This window comes from Ranitomeya imitator, chromosome 5 (genome assembly GCF_032444005.1).
Source record: "Ranitomeya imitator isolate aRanImi1 chromosome 5, aRanImi1.pri, whole genome shotgun sequence".
In the NCBI taxonomy this organism is placed as follows: Eukaryota; Metazoa; Chordata; class Amphibia; order Anura; family Dendrobatidae; genus Ranitomeya; species Ranitomeya imitator.
The window spans coordinates 481,109,228-481,125,339 of NC_091286.1; the positions used below are offsets into that span (position 1 = coordinate 481,109,228).

Consider the following 16,112-nt stretch of genomic DNA (forward strand, 5'->3'; position numbering starts at 1 on the left):
GGATTATGCTAAACGTTGTGGGTTTTTCTTGGAGCCTTTGCGGTGTCCTATTCCATTGAGAGGAATTGATGCTACACCTTTGGCCAAGAATAAACCTCAATACTGGGCCCAGCTGACCATGTGCATGGCTCCTGCACATCAGGAAGTTATTCGCTTTCTGGTGTTGCATAATCTGCATGATGTGGTCGTGTTGGGGTTGCCATGGCTACAAACCCATAATCCAGTATTGGATTGGAATTCCATGTCGGTATCCAGCTGGGGTTGTCAGGGGGTACATGGTGATGTTCCATTTTTGTCGATTTCGTCATCCACCCCTTCTGAGGTCCCAGAGTTCTTGTCTGATTATCAGGATGTATTTGAGGAGCCCAAGTCCGATGCCCTACCTCCGCATAGGGATTGTGATTGTGCTATCAATTTGATTCCTGGTAGTAAATTCCCTAAAGGTCGATTATTTAATTTATCCGTGCCCGAACACGCCGCTATGCGTAGTTATGTGAAGGAATCCCTGGAGAAGGGACATATTTGCCCATCGTCATCACCACTGGGAGCAGGGTTCTTCTTTGTAGCCAAGAAGGATGGTTCGCTGAGACCGTGTATTGATTACCGCCTTCTTAATAAGATCACTGTTAAATTTCAGTATCCCTTGCCATTGTTATCTGACTTGTTTGCTCGGATTAAGGGGGCTAGTTGGTTCACTAAGATAGATCTTCGTGGTGCGTATAATCTGGTGAGAATCAGGCAAGGAGATGAATGGAAAACTGCATTCAATACGCCCGAGGGTCATTTTGAGTATCTAGTGATGCCGTTCGGACTTGCCAATGCTCCATCTGTGTTTCAGTCTTTTATGCATGACATCTTCCGTGAGTATCTGGATAAATTCCTGATTGTTTACTTGGATGACATTTTGATCTTCTCAGATGATTGGGAGTCTCATGTGAAGCAGGTCAGAATGGTTTTTCAGGTCCTGCGTGCTAACTCTTTGTTTGTGAAGGGATCAAAGTGTCTCTTCGGTGTGCAGAAAGTTTCATTTTTGGGGTTCATCTTTACCCCTTCTACTATCGAGATGGATCCAGTTAAGGTCCAAGCCATCCAGGATTGGATTCAGCCGACATCTCTGAAAAGTCTGCAAAAGTTCCTGGGCTTTGCTAATTTTTATCGTCGCTTCATCTGTAATTTTTCTAGCATTGCCAAACCATTGACCGATTTGACCAAGAAGGGTGCTGATTTGGTTAATTGGTCTTCTGCTGCTGTGGAAGCTTTTCAGGAGTTGAAGCGTCGTTTTTGTTCTGCCCCTGTGTTGTGTCAGCCAGATGTTTCTCTTCCGTTCCAGGTCGAGGTTGATGCTTCTGAGATTGGAGCAGGGGCGGTTTTGTCACAGAGAGGTTCTGATTGCTCAGTGATGAAACCATGTGCTTTCTTTTCCAGGAAGTTTTCGCCCGCTGAGCGTAATTATGATGTGGGCAATCGAGAGTTGCTGGCCATGAAGTGGGCATTCGAGGAGTGGCGTCATTGGCTTGAAGGAGCTAAGCATCGCGTGGTGGTATTGACTGATCATAAGAACTTGACTTATCTCGAGTCTGCCAAGCGCTTGAATCCTAGACAGGCCCGTTGGTCGTTATTTTTTGCCTGCTTCGACTTTGTGATTTCGTACCTTCCGGGCTCTAAAAATGTGAAGGCGGATGCTCTGTCTAGGAGTTTTGTGCCCGACTCTCCGGGTTTATCTGAGCCGGCGGGTATCCTCAAGGAAGGAGTCATTGTGTCTGCCATCTCCCCTGATTTGCGGCGGGTGCTGCAAAAATTTCAGGCGAATAAACCTGATCGTTGTCCAGCAGAGAAACTGTTCGTCCCTGATAGGTGGACTAATAAACTTATCTCTGAACTTCATTGTTCGGTGTTGGCTGGTCATCCTGGAATCTTTGGTACCAGAGAGTTAGTGGCTAGATCCTTCTGGTGGCCATCTCTGTCACGGGATGTACGTACTTTTGTGCAGTCCTGTGGGATTTGTGCTAGGGCTAAGCCCTGCTGTTCTCGTGCCAGTGGGTTGCTTTTGCCCTTGCCGGTCCCAAAGAGGCCTTGGACACATATTTCGATGGATTTCATTTCTGACCTTCCCGTTTCTCAAAAGATGTCAGTCATTTGGGTGGTCTGTGATCGCTTTTCTAAAATGGTCCATCTGGTGCCCTTGGCTAAATTGCCTTCCTCCTCTGATTTGGTACCTTTGTTCTTTCAGCATGTGGTTCGGTTGCATGGCATTCCTGAGAATATTGTTTCTGACAGAGGTTCCCAGTTTGTTTCAAGGTTTTGGCGAGCCTTTTGTGGTAGGATGGGCATTGACCTATCCTTTTCCTCGGCTTTCCATCCTCAGACTAATGGCCAGACCGAACGAACCAATCAGACCTTGGAAACATATCTGAGATGTTTTGTTTCTGCAGACCAGGATGATTGGGTGTCCTTTTTGCCGTTGGCTGAGTTCGCCCTTAATAATCGGGCCAGCTCGGCTACCTTGGTTTCTCCATTTTTTTGCAATTCTGGGTTCCATCCTCGTTTCTCTTCAGGACAGGTTGAGTCTTCGGACTGTCCTGGTGTGGATTCTGTGGTGGATAGGTTGCAGCAGATCTGGACTCAGGTAGTGGACAATTTGATCTTGTCCCAGGAGAAAGCTCAACTTTTCGCTAATCGCAGACGCCGTGTGGGTCCCCGACTTCGTGTTGGGGATCTGGTTTGGTTATCTTCTCGTCATATTCCTATGAAGGTTTCCTCTCCTAAATTTAAACCTCGTTTTATTGGTCCGTATAGGATTTCTGAGGTTCTCAATCCTGTGTCTTTTCGTTTGACCCTCCCAGACTCCTTTTCCATACATAATGTATTCCATAGGTCGTTGTTGCGGAGATACGTGGCACCTATGGTTCCATCTGTTGAGCCTCCTGCCCCGGTTTTGGTGGAAGGGGAATTGGAGTATATTGTGGAAAAGATTTTGGATTCTCGTGTTTCTAGACGGAAACTCCAGTATCTGGTTAAATGGAAGGGTTATGCTCAGGAAGATAATTCCTGGGTTTTTGCCTCTGATGTTCATGCTTCCGATCTTGTTCGTGCCTTTCATGCGGCTCATCCTGGTCGGCCTGGGGGCTCTGGTGAGGGTTCGGTGACCCCTCCTCAAGGGGGGGGTACTGTTGTGAATTCTGTGGCTGAATTCACTCCTGTGGTCACAAGTGGTACTGCAGCTTCTGAGCTTCCTCCCTCAGGTGTTCTGGTGAGCTCGTTAACTGCTTCATTACTTAACTCCGCCTGATGCTGCTATCCTTGCTCCTTGTCAATGTTTCAGTGTTGGATCTGAGCTTCTCCTGATTGTTCCTGTGACCTGCTGCTCTGTATAGCTAAGTGCTTTTTGCTTTTTTTGTTGCTTTTTTTCTGTCCAGCTTGTCTTTTGTTTTGCTGGAAGCTCTGAGACGCAAAGGGTGTACCGCCGTGCCGTTAGTTCGGCACGGTGGGTTTTTTTTGCCCCCTTTGCGTGGTTTTGCTTTAGGGTTTTTTGTAGACTGCAAAGTTCGCTTTACTGTCCTCGCTCTGTCCTAGAATATCGGGCCCCACTTTGCTGAATCTATTTCATCCCTACGTTTTGTCTTTTCATCTTACTCACTGTCATTATATGTGGGGGGCTGCCTTTTCCTTTGGGGAATTTCTCTGGGGCAAGTCAGGCCTATTTTTCTATCTTCAGGCTAGCTAGTTTCTTAGGCTGTGCCGAGTTGCCTAGGTAGTTGTTAGGCGCAATCCACAGCCGCTTTTAGTTGTGTTTAGGATAGGATCAGGTGTGCAGTCTACAGAGTTTCCACGTCTCAGAGCTCGTTCTTGTATTTTTGGGTATTTGTCAGATCACTGTGTGCGCTCTGATCGCTAAGCACACTGTGTTTCTGGATTGCCTTCATAACACCTGTCATTAGCAAACATAACAGTGATGTAGACAGCATTCTCAGTGTATCTTGCGTAATATATACAGCAGAGTGTTACAGTGGTAACTCACATGCATTCCAGGCACCATGCTACTCACTGCGTTCACCACTCTGCTTATCCTCATGTCAGGCCGCCTCACTGACTCCTCATACACCACTTCCAACTCTGCTCTGTATTCCTGCTGTCTCCACATAGCTATAGGGAGCTCGGGCCAGATTCTGCAGGAATTTAACCGTACTGTGTTCTGCAGGGTTTGGATTCTGTTGGCCTAATGCATATTGATCTGTATGTATTGCAACAACTATTGTTTGTTTAATATCATGTGATTTATATATCTGCATGCATATTGTTCACATGTCAACAAAGTTAAAAAAAAAAAAAGTCCTCATTTACAGACAGGATGTTCCTCCTCCCCTTCCCTGTGAGCACATTTCTTGTGTGTAGCTGAAGCAGAAGGACTCACAGCAGATCTCTCTCTCTCAGAAACCAGATTGATCCTGTTCTCATGTTTTAAGCTGGATATTCTTAGTTCTTAATAAATGAACATTCTCTGTTGCTCGTTGTGGACATCACGCTGATTAACCCGCTGCTAACAGGTTATGGGCCCAGGAGTCAAAGCAATCCCAAACCTCCAGAGCACAGAGATAGAAAGACAACAGCAAACTGAGGAGAAGTAAAATGGCCACTAGCAGCAACTCAACAAAGTTTACAGTGCCAAGCCTGAATAACCAGAACTACCAATCCTGGAAATTCAAGTTGAAGATGCTGCTGATAAGAGAAGGTACGTGGAAATACACTCAGGACCCTAAGCCTGACCCAGTTCCACAGGAATGGCTAGAAATTGATCAGAAAGCACAGAGCACCATATCACTCAGTATAGAGGATGATCAGATTGTGCATGTGTGTAAGTGTGAATCTGCAAAGGAAATGTGGGAGCAGTTGCAGAAAGTACATGAGAGAATAAATTTAAGTAATAAACTCTATCTAATGAGAAAGCTGTATCAGTCTAAGCTACACAATGACCAGGACATGCAGGACTACATTAGAAATACTCTGGAGACCGTAGAGCGCCTGCGGAGCATTGGGGAAGATATGAAGGACTTCCATGTAGCAGCACTATTACTTAGTGGTCTCCCAGAAAGCTATGACACTCTGGTAACTGCACTAGATGCACGCCCAGATGATGAGCTGACATTGGAGTACGTCAGAGGAAAGCTTGTAGATGAATATAAGAGAAAGGCAGAAAATGTGAGCAGCAAGATATGTAAAAAGGAAACTGCTTTACAAACACATGATGTACCCACCAGCAGAAACCACCCTAAAGAGACACGTGAATGTTTTGTATGCAAGAAGTCAGGTCATTTAAAAGCTGAATGCAGAGTCTGGAAAGCTAAAATGAGTCAGTTGAAAAAGCAAAACAGCCAACAGAGAGTTAAGAGTGCTGTATCTGGAAACAATGATTCGGCAAATACTGAAGCTGCATTCACATCAGTCAATGTATTTAAATCAAAGCATGCGTGGTGTATAGATTCTGGTGCAACCAGTCACATGACCAATGACAAAGACTTCTTTACTAAGCTTAACCAAAATAAGTCAGAGAAAGTGATAATGGCAAACGGTCAGTGCATGAACTCAGAAGGCATAGGAGACGGTTATATTGATTGTAACATCTCTGCAACACAAAGTAGAAGGATCCGTGTAAAGGATGTACTATATGTGTCTAGTCTTGAAAGTAATCTATTATCTGTGAAAAAGCTCACAAAACAAGGTAATGAAGTTACATTTAAGGAAGATAGCTGCATCATCTCAAAGGAGGGTCACACATTAGCAAAAGGACAAATCAGAAATGAACTGTATCAGTTGAAATGTAAAGAGTGTGTATGCACAGCTAAGCAAGAACTGCACAAGAACTGTATTCATGTATGGCACAGGCGGCTTGCGCATAGAGACCCAGAAGCAATAAGAAAGTTATTTCAAGAACAATTAGCTGATAACATTACAATTGATTCATGTAATCAGACAATGAGGTGTTCCAGCTGTATCAAAGGGAAAATGTCCAGAAAGGCCTTTCCTAAGAAAAGTACTACAAGAACAGAACAACCACTAGATTTAGTACACACGGATATCTGTGGTCCAATGCGTACTCAGACCCCTGAAAAGAAAAGATATTTTCTTACATTTATTGATGACAATTCAAGATATACAGTTGTCTATTTACTTCACAGCAAAAATGAAGTTCCAGAGAAACTTGGAATATATCTAGCTGAAGTACACAACAAGTTTGGAAGAATGCCAAAAACTTTACGTGCAGATAATGGAACTGAGTATACAAGTAATGAAACACAGAGCATTTTAAAGAAAAATGGAATCATATTTCAAACTACTGTACCATACAACCCTGAGCAAAATGGTGTAGCAGAAAGAAGGAATCGGACACTCTGTTAAAGCGCAAGGAGTATGTTATTTGATGCTAATTTGCCTACAGTATTTTGGGGCGAAGCTATTATGACGGCTTGTTATCTTCAGAACAGACTACCAAGTAAAGCGACAGAGAAAAATCCATTTGAGCAATGGAATGGTACAAAACCAAAACTACAACACATAAGGATTTTCGGAAGTAAAGCATTTGCACATGTTCCCAAAGAAAAACGAACTAAGTGGGAATCTCATGCCAAGGAAGGCATCCTGGTAGGCTACAGTGAAACCCAGAAAGGTTATAGAATTTTACACCCAGAGACAAACAAGGTCACAATAAGTAAAGATGTAGTGTTTGATGAAAACTTCGTGTCACCCAAGTTTTATGACATTATGCCAGTAGTCCAGATGAAGCAACAACAACAATCTCAATCACAATTACAAGGCAACGAAGAAAAGAATGTAGAAGTCTGGCTGGACTCTTCAACCACTGAAGGAACAACAAAAGGCCTAAGTGAACCTGAAATTAGACGGTCGTCAAGGTCAAACAAAGGAATACCAGCTAAACGTTTATCCTACATTGTGAAGACACGGCCTGAGTCAGAACCACAGTCATGGGATGAAATGCAGAAACTACCCGCCCATGAAAGAACAAAGTGGATCAATGCCGCGAATGAAGAAATGAACTTGCTTCATCAACTTCAAACTTGGAAACTCATTGAGTTACCACAGGAAAAAAAGGCAATTAAGTGTAAATGGGTATTTAAAACCAAATATGATTCTGAAGGTAAAGTCCACAGATTTAATAAATGAACATTCTCTGTTGCTCGTTGTGGACATCACGCTGATTAACCCGCTGCTAACAGATACCCCAGCCAATCACCAACCAACAGGTGCTATATTAGGCAGCCCCACCCTCTACATCTGGCCTCAGCTTAGGTTTTAGTGTCTTTTGTCTCTAGCTTCATGCTAAGGTGTACGTCTGTTTAGTCTTCTTTGTTATCGACTTGACTTGTCTACTCATCTGTTCTGACTTCTTTTCTTGTCCCCGGTTTTGTTTGTGAACTCATGCTGCCTGCCCGAACTCCAGATAGTCTTACTACTCATATGTCTCACCCCTCTGTACCTTGCATACACGCCCTGACCTGTAGATCAGCTGCTGAAGGTCCAGACACTGCCTTGGAGTGAAACGTGGTGGCTATCTTGCTGCCCAAGCCTATCCTCTCATTTAGGGGTGCTTGTAAAGACCAGATAGCTACTTTGTCACACATAGTCAGGTTAAGTCCCACGAGTGGTGCAGTGGGTCTACTCCCAACAGCATATCAGAGACGCAGAGTCTCTGATATATGAGCAGAATCTAGATTTCTTTTATATGATTTGTACACGAGAGTCTCTGTGTATTCTATGTTCTGTATACAGCAATCTTTCAGCTTATGCTATGTAATGTATACAGCAGACTCCTGCAGCTGGGTGACATGCACTATAATGCTTCAGTGTGGCCTGACCTCAGCTTCCCAGATTTTCTTGACGAGCCCTCGTGGGTGTCGATCATACAGGAACTTGAACAGCGAGAAGCCAGTAGAGGCTTGAGGAACCTCTCTGAAGGAGAAGAGCAGAAATTTAAGCAAATAGTCCCAGTCTCGACCATCCATCTCAATGACCCTTTTGAGCAGGCCTTTAAGGTTTTGCTGAAGCGCTCTAGTGGGCTGTCAGTCTGTGGATGGTAAACTGAGCTTTGCAGCTGGACAAGCTGGAGGACGCTGCACAGCTCTTTCATCATAGTGCTCATAAAGGGGGTTCCCTGCTCTGTCAAAATCTCCTTCAGCAGGCCCATCCTTGCAAAAATATGGACAAGTTCCCGGGCGATACGCTTGGCCGAAGAGTTCCTTAGTGGTACTGCCTCAGGGTGCCGGGTTGCATAGTCCATGACTACTAGGATATATTGGTTCCCTTAGTGCAGACTTAACTAGAGGACCTATTAGGTCCATGGCAAATCTCTCAAATGGGATTGCTATTATGGGTAACGGGACCAGGGAACTTCAGAAGTGAGAAGAGGGAGCAGTTATCTGGCAGGTGGGGCAGAACCTACAATAATTCAAGAACATACCGGCCAATAGAACCTCTGCAATATCGTCTCCTGTGTTTTCTCTACCCCCAGATTTCCCCACAAAACGTGCGAATGTACCATGTCAAAAACCCTCTGCCGGTAGGGTCCTAGAACCAACAGCTGCTCCACTATCTCACCTCCCCTCAGTGTGGTCACACAATACAATAATTCGCCATTGACCACAAAGTGTGGTTACCTGGTGTCAACCCCCCCCCAGGCTCTTGAGCAACCAAATTGATCACTGACAGGATTTTCAAAGGCCCTCCTTGGGTAAGATCCTGCATTTGAGCAGTCCCCAAATTTTCCCCAGAAATGCCCAGCTCAGAGACATCGGCTTCACTGGTCACTGTTTCATCCTCAATACCATCTAGGACACATAAAGGGAACTCCTCCTCCGACTGCGATGGGGATCTAACAGGGTTGTGCTGGTTCCTGTCTGAGTCACTTGACACCCCTGCCTTTCCCTACAAGTCCCGGAACAGGCTGAAGTTCTGCACGATTATCGCGGGGTTTAGCAAGTCTCTGACTATCCCAACCTCATGGGGCTCCATATTGCAGCTTGTTTTTATCAACACTCTGGCAATAGGGTAGTCCTTAGTATCCTCACAGATATGTGAGAGGAGCCAGGGCCGTAGTCGTGGCTGAGCATATCTAGTTACGCACGCCCTGGCCTCCTGTCACATATAAACAATGTCCCTTTTCTTGTATACCTTCTGCCTCACCCTCTGTACCGTCGGGGTCCCATCGGGGCTGCTGAAGTTCTGCTGCTGGTGTTGTTGTGTATAAAGAGACAGATTCCAATTCAAATTTTAAACATAGAACTTTACTTGTTTTCAATCGCAGCACGTCCACATCAGTTACAGCATCAACACAGAGTATAACACCGTTCAATCATTTACTTTCCCTGTGCTCTCTTCTATGTCTTTCTCTCTTACATCAGTTACAGCATCAACACAGAGTATAGCACCGTTCAATCATTTACTTTCCCTGTGCTCTAACATAGTAACATAGTAACATAGTTAGTAAGGCCGAAAAAAGACATTTGTCCATCCAGTTCAGCCTATATTCCGTCATAATAAATCCCCAGATCTACATCCTTTTACAGAACCTAATAATTGTATGATACAATATTGTTCTGCTCCAGGAAGACATCCAGGCCTCTCTTGAACCCCTCGACTGAGTTCGCCATCACCACCTCCTCAGGCAAGCAATTCCAGATTCTCACTGCCCTAACAGTAAAGAATCCTCTTCTATGTTGGTGGAAAAACCTTCTCTCCTCCAGACGCAAAGAATGCCCCCTTGTGCCCGTCACCTTCCTTGGTATAAACAGATCCTCAGCGAGATATTTGTATTGTCCCCTTATATACTTATACATGGTTATTAGATCGCCCCTCAGTCGTCTTTTTTCTAGACTAAATAATCCTAATTTCGCTAATCTATCTGGGTATTGTAGTTCTCCCATCCCCTTTATTAATTTTGTTGCCCTCCTTTGTACTCTCTCTAGTTCCATTATATCCTTCCTGAGCACCGGTGCCCAAAACTGGACACAGTACTCCATGTGCGGTCTAACTAGGGATTTGTACAGAGGCAGTATAATGCTCTCATCATGTGTATCCAGACCTCTTTTAATGCACCCCATGATCCTGTTTGCCTTGGCAGCTGCTGCCTGGCACTGGCTGCTCCAGGTAAGTTTATCATTAACTAGGATCCCCAAGTCCTTCTCCCTGTCAGATTTACCCAGTGGTTTCCCGTTCATTGTGTAATGGTGATATTGATTCCCTCTTCCCATGTGTATAACCTTACATTTATCATTGTTAATAATAAAAATGAAGCGACATTATCTAGAACACGGGGTAGAGATAATCGGTGTTATATCATGGGCGAAAAAGCCCGAACAGTACCCAGTGTCAAGACAGATAGCAGGACTGACTGCAATATATATACAATAAACAAAAAGAAAGAGCACCTGAAGCAGTTGTATAGTACAATATATCAAAAAGTAGTTTATTATTAAAACAGATCAACAAACAGGTGTAGGAAGAGCAGAAAGGGAGTCATACACACAGCATAGCACAATAGCCCAAACGGAGCAGCTGACGGTACGTGGGGTGGATTATGTACATCTTATGGGGGGATACCGCATAATACAACTGGCCCAAAGCCACAAAAGGCTAAGATAATAACAGGGCCACACTCCCATGATAGGTAGTCAAATCGTATAACAGCTAATGTAAACAGCACCATATAGGGAGAGGCAGGATCCCCCAAACATACCCGTAATAAGTGCACCAACCACCGCAGCGTCCTCTGCTCACCCCGACGCGCGTTTCGGAATGAAACCTTCCTCAGGGGGCGTGTAGTGGTAGGCTGCTCATGGCGTTTTAAAGTGTGTTCAATTACGCTGTACCGGAAGTAAAGCGACATCACTATGGTGACGGGTATGCCGGACGCACCGGAAATACGTCAACATCACCAAGGAAACAGGGACGCTTGGAAGACACAGCGCCCGCAGAACAGCTGACGCCGGCACACGTGGGGCCCCACGCGGCCGGACGACAGACCGGCCGCAGGCACGGAGTCCACAAACCGCACCTGCACAACAATGATACAGCAGGATACAGGGAATCACAGGACTTAAATGCACACGCAACGAGCGTCACTGGGAAGTAGCCACTGGGAAGTAGCCACAATAATAGAAGCCAATGGCGCTTGCGCAGAACAAAGATCAGAAACACACCAAAATAGCAGGTAACCACTAGATTAATCAAACAATATATAGTACGCAGAAAAATATATACATGTGCAACGTAATGTCATGACAATACATATATATACAATTGAAACGATCCATATAAACAGTCAAAGTACAGTACACTAGTTGAACAAATATACATACTCTGACATTAGGATACTATACCAGAACGGTATATTCAACAGATAACATCAGACTCAATAACCATCCTACAATAGAATGGATCACCATAAAGGGACTAAATTATTTCCTCAAATATACTTGAATTTCTTATATATATATAATATTTCCCTTATATAGGGACAGTCCACAGAAGAATTTAATTGACCGTGCAGATCTAGTGTTCAAGCCAAGAATCCAACGAGGCCGTTGTATCCGTAATGTCTGATGGAATAGATGTCCAAAAACACATGACAATCCAGAAGCACACTAAATATAATACAAAGAATGAGAAACAAAAATAAAAAGTTAAAAACAATTAAAAACAATACACTGCAGCATGGACAGGCGTGCAACAGTTGGCGATCACAAGAATGGGGCAAACGAGAGATTCTCATTAAGTCCACGAGGATGAACTGTCCCTAGGGTCCATATCCAGCGCGACTCCATCATACCCAAGCGTTTGGATAACTGCCCCCCCCGAATATTAATATGGAGGGCATCAATACCACGTACCCGTAGTAGTGAGCCATCACAATCATGGAAGATCTTAAAATGACGAGGTATCGTCTTGAGGGTGGAAGTGTCCACCTGCGCAGATGCCGCCTGGATACCCAGAACGTGCTCCCGCACACGGACCTTAAGCTGGCGAGTAGTTAGACCAACGTATATTAAGCCACACGGGCATGATGCATAGTACACCACGTATCTGGTAGTACATGTAATACGCTGTCTGATATTAAAACTCTTCTGGCCGCTAGAGTCCGTGAAGGAAGTACACCGATCAATATTAGGACAAGCGACACATCTACCGCAGGGGACACAACCACCCCCTCTCGAAAGATCATCCAGAAATGTGGTTGGACGTGACTCGACATAGTGGCTATTGGTCAAATGGTCTCTGAGGTTCTTGGAGCGACGGAACGTGATAGATGGCCTAATAGGGAGAAATTTGCTGATTACAGGGTCAACTGTTAGAATAGGCCAAGCTTTTTCCAAAGCGGCCCTCACTCGTTTAGATTGTGAACTAAACGTGGTAATAAATCTAACTACGTTGTCCTGACCACTAGTTTTACTTTTAACTCCATATAGTAAATTATGGCGCGAGGTGTATTTAGCCCTATGGTATGCTCTTTTTAGTACCCTATTACTGTACCCTCGTAGTTTAAACCGCTCCCTTAGTTCCGAGGATCTTTTCTCAAAGTCTGATTCGGTTGAACAAATACGACGTAGCCTCAAAAACTGTCCGATGGGAATTGATTTAACCATATGAGATGGATGACCCGAAGAGGCATGGAGGAGTATATTAGTGGCGGTGGATTTTCTATAAACGTCTGTCTGTGCCATTCCTCCCGCATCCCTGGAGATGGTGACGTCCAGAAAATCTATTTTATTCGTATTCCATACAAAGGATAAATGGATATTACGGTCATTACTGTTAAGTGTGGAGATTAATTGCGCAAGGTCGGTGGGTGTGCCCTGCCAGACGAAGAAGATATCGTCGATGTATCGTGTCCAAAGAGGGACACGATCCACCAACCCCTGTTCGTCGGACAGGAAGAGGTCTCTCTCCCACAACCCCAGGAACAGACAAGCATACGAGGGCGCAAAGGAAGCCCCCATAGCCGTCCCCTGGAGCTGAAGGTAGAAAGACCCCTTAAAAACAAAAAAGTTATGGGTAAGGGTAAACTCCAGTAGTTCCAGCAGTAGGTCCCTCAAGCCACGAGAAAGCGTGGACATGGCAAGATAGTAACGGACAGCAGCAATACCATCAAGATGTTTAATATTGGTATAGAGGGACTCTACATCAGCTGAAACCAAAAGAGTATCCCCCCCAAAACACAACCCATCCACCTTGCGCAATAGCTCCCCAGTATCTTTAATAAAAGAAGGAAGGTTGATGACCAAGGGTTGGAGGTGGAAATCAATCCATCTATTAATATTCTCGAGGAAGTTTCCCCTACCTGAAATTATAGGTCTCCCTGGTGGTGACGTGGTATTTTTATGTATTTTCGGGAGGAGGTATAGGGTAGCTATGGTAGGTTCAGAGACCACCAATGCGGAAGCCAGGTCCTTGGTGATAACGTCGTCCTGTAGTGCCCGCTTAATTATGGTCTCCAATTGGGCACTATATGCAGAGAGGGGGTTATAAGTCAGTTTTTTATAACAGGTGGTATTGTTTAGTTGCCGAAACGCCTCCCTCTCATACATAGCCGTTGGCCACAAGACGACGTTACCACCTTTGTCCGCTGGCTTCACTAGAACATCCGGCAGTCCCTGAAGGACCCTAAGTCTGATTCTCTCCTCCCGTGATAGGTTATCATGGGAAATATACCCAGGGATTTTATTAAACTCCTCCGTCACCACCTTAACAAAGAGATCTATGTTAGCACATGATGACAGGGGGGGAAACTTCCTAGACCGGGGGCGTATCGAAGGAGGAACCTTACCTCCTTCGTGCAAATGCTCCACCGCCAGTTCCTCCAAAATCCTTAGCGCATCTTGTTCCTCCTCTGTAGGGAATAACAATTGTAAGTCGTTGTTGTAAAAATAACGCTTAAACAGTAATGACCTAGCAAAGATGTTTAAATCTTTCACCGTTTTAAAAACATCAAATTTTGATGCAGGTGAAAAGGATAAACCCTTTCCAAGTAGTTGGAGGTCAGCATCAGACAGACAATAGCTGCTTAAATTAATCACCTTATTATCCTTATTATTAGCATGAGATGATGTTGCAGCTGATCTTTTATAAGGATGGAATGAATGATCACGAAGTCTTGTTCTATCCAATCCGCCTACTCCTCCTTCAGATGCAGAGGAGACATCAGACCTGCCACTAGTAGATGATATTGAGGTATTTGAAGGGGTCCTGCGGGGGCCCGGATTATTTTTACTCCTCCATAGATACACTCTCTTATTTTGATAGTCCCTAAGATCCCTATTATATTTAAGGATCTGGGATTCTTGGATCTTTTTAACCAGTGTATCCATGGATTTTTCAAGCTCAGTTTCAAATTGTTGGATTTTATCCATAGGACAATTAGCTCTAATATCCACTTGAGCTTTATCAATTGTACCATCAAGTTCGGAGATACTAGTGGCATTGAGATTAATCAACAACTGCATCAAAGTCAATGAACATAAATTACAGGCCTCCTCCCACTTAGAGACAAATTGCTCATCCTCTACTGGGTGTGACGGAATCACACGGACACGAAGACCCCTGGGAATCATCTTGGTATTGACATATTTTTCCATAAAAGAACGATTCCACCAGATCCTGGTACGTCTAGCGATCATAGTCTTCATGGATGCCAACTTTTCCTCCCATATAGGATCGCCTAACTGCTGCACGCCACTCCCACTGCCCCCAAACACCTGATCCATCTGGTTGAGCCAAGATTGTTCTTTAGCTCGGTAGTCCATAATGTCACCAAAGAAACCTGTGCATAACACAGACAAAATTAGTACATAATAAAAATGAAGCGACATTATCTAGAACACGGGGTAGAGATAATCGGTGTTATATCATGGGCGAAAAAGCCCGAACAGTACCCAGTGTCAAGACAGATAGCAGGACTGACTGCAATATATATACAATAAACAAAAAGAAAGAGCACCTGAAGCAGTTGTATAGTCCAATATATCAAAAAGTAGTTTATTATTAAAACAGATCAACAAACAGGTGTAGGAAGAGCAGAAAGGGAGTCATACACACAGCATACAGAACCTAATAATTGTATGATACAATATTGTTCTGCTCCAGGAAGACATCCAGGCCTCTCTTGAACCCCTCGACTAAGTTCGCCATCACCACCTCCTCAGGCAAGCAATTCCAGATTCTCACCACCCTAACAGTAAATAATCCTCTTCTATGTTGGTGGAAAAACCTTCTCTCCTCCAGACGCAAAGAATGCCCCCTTGTGCCCGTCACCTTCCTTGGTATAAACAGATCCTCAGCGAGATATTTGTATTGTCCCCTTATATACTTATACATGGTTATTAGTTCGCCCCTCAGTCATCTTTTTTCTAGACTAAATAATCCTAATTTCGCTAATCTATCTGGGTATTGTAGTTCTCCCATCCCCTTTATTAATTTTGTTGCCCTCCTTTGTACTCTCTCTAGTTCCATTATATCCTTCCTGAGCACCGGTGCCCAAAACTCGACACAGTACTCCATGTGCGGTCTAACTAGGGATTTGTACAGAGGCAGTATAATGCTCTCATCATGTGTATCCAGACCTCTTTTAATGCACCCCATGATCCTGTTTGCCTTGGCAGCTGCTACCTGGCACTGGCTGCTCCAGGTAAGTTTATCATTAACTAGGATCCCCAAGTCCTTCTCCCTGTCAGATTTACCCAGTGGTTTCCCGTTCAGTGTGTAATGGTAATATTGATTCCTTCTTCCCATGTGTATAACCTTACATTTATCATTGTTAAACTTCATCTGCCACCTTTCAGCCCAAGTTTCCAACTTATCCAGATCCATCTGTAGCAGAATACTATCTTCTCTTGTATTAACTGCTTTACATAGTTTTGTATCATCTGCTATCATCTCTCTTCTATGTCTTTCTCTCTTACCCAGATCGTACCAACCCGACCGGTACTGCAGCATCCTCCCTGTACAGCTTGACTACCCTTAGGAGTTTCCTTGTCTGTTTTGCCCCAGACAGGAGGGCATCTGCCCATGTAGAAAGCTGTCACATCTTGGAGTGACCTGCGTCCTTATCC

The 16,112-nt window shown here is 44.3% G+C and overlaps 1 protein-coding gene across 1 annotated transcript in view; it reads left to right on the plus strand.

Annotated features, from left to right (window-relative positions):
- Positions 1 to 16,112, plus strand: part of WDR49 (WD repeat domain 49) — a 279,492-nt gene that overhangs the window by 66,870 nt on the left and 196,510 nt on the right. The window lies entirely within an intron of this gene.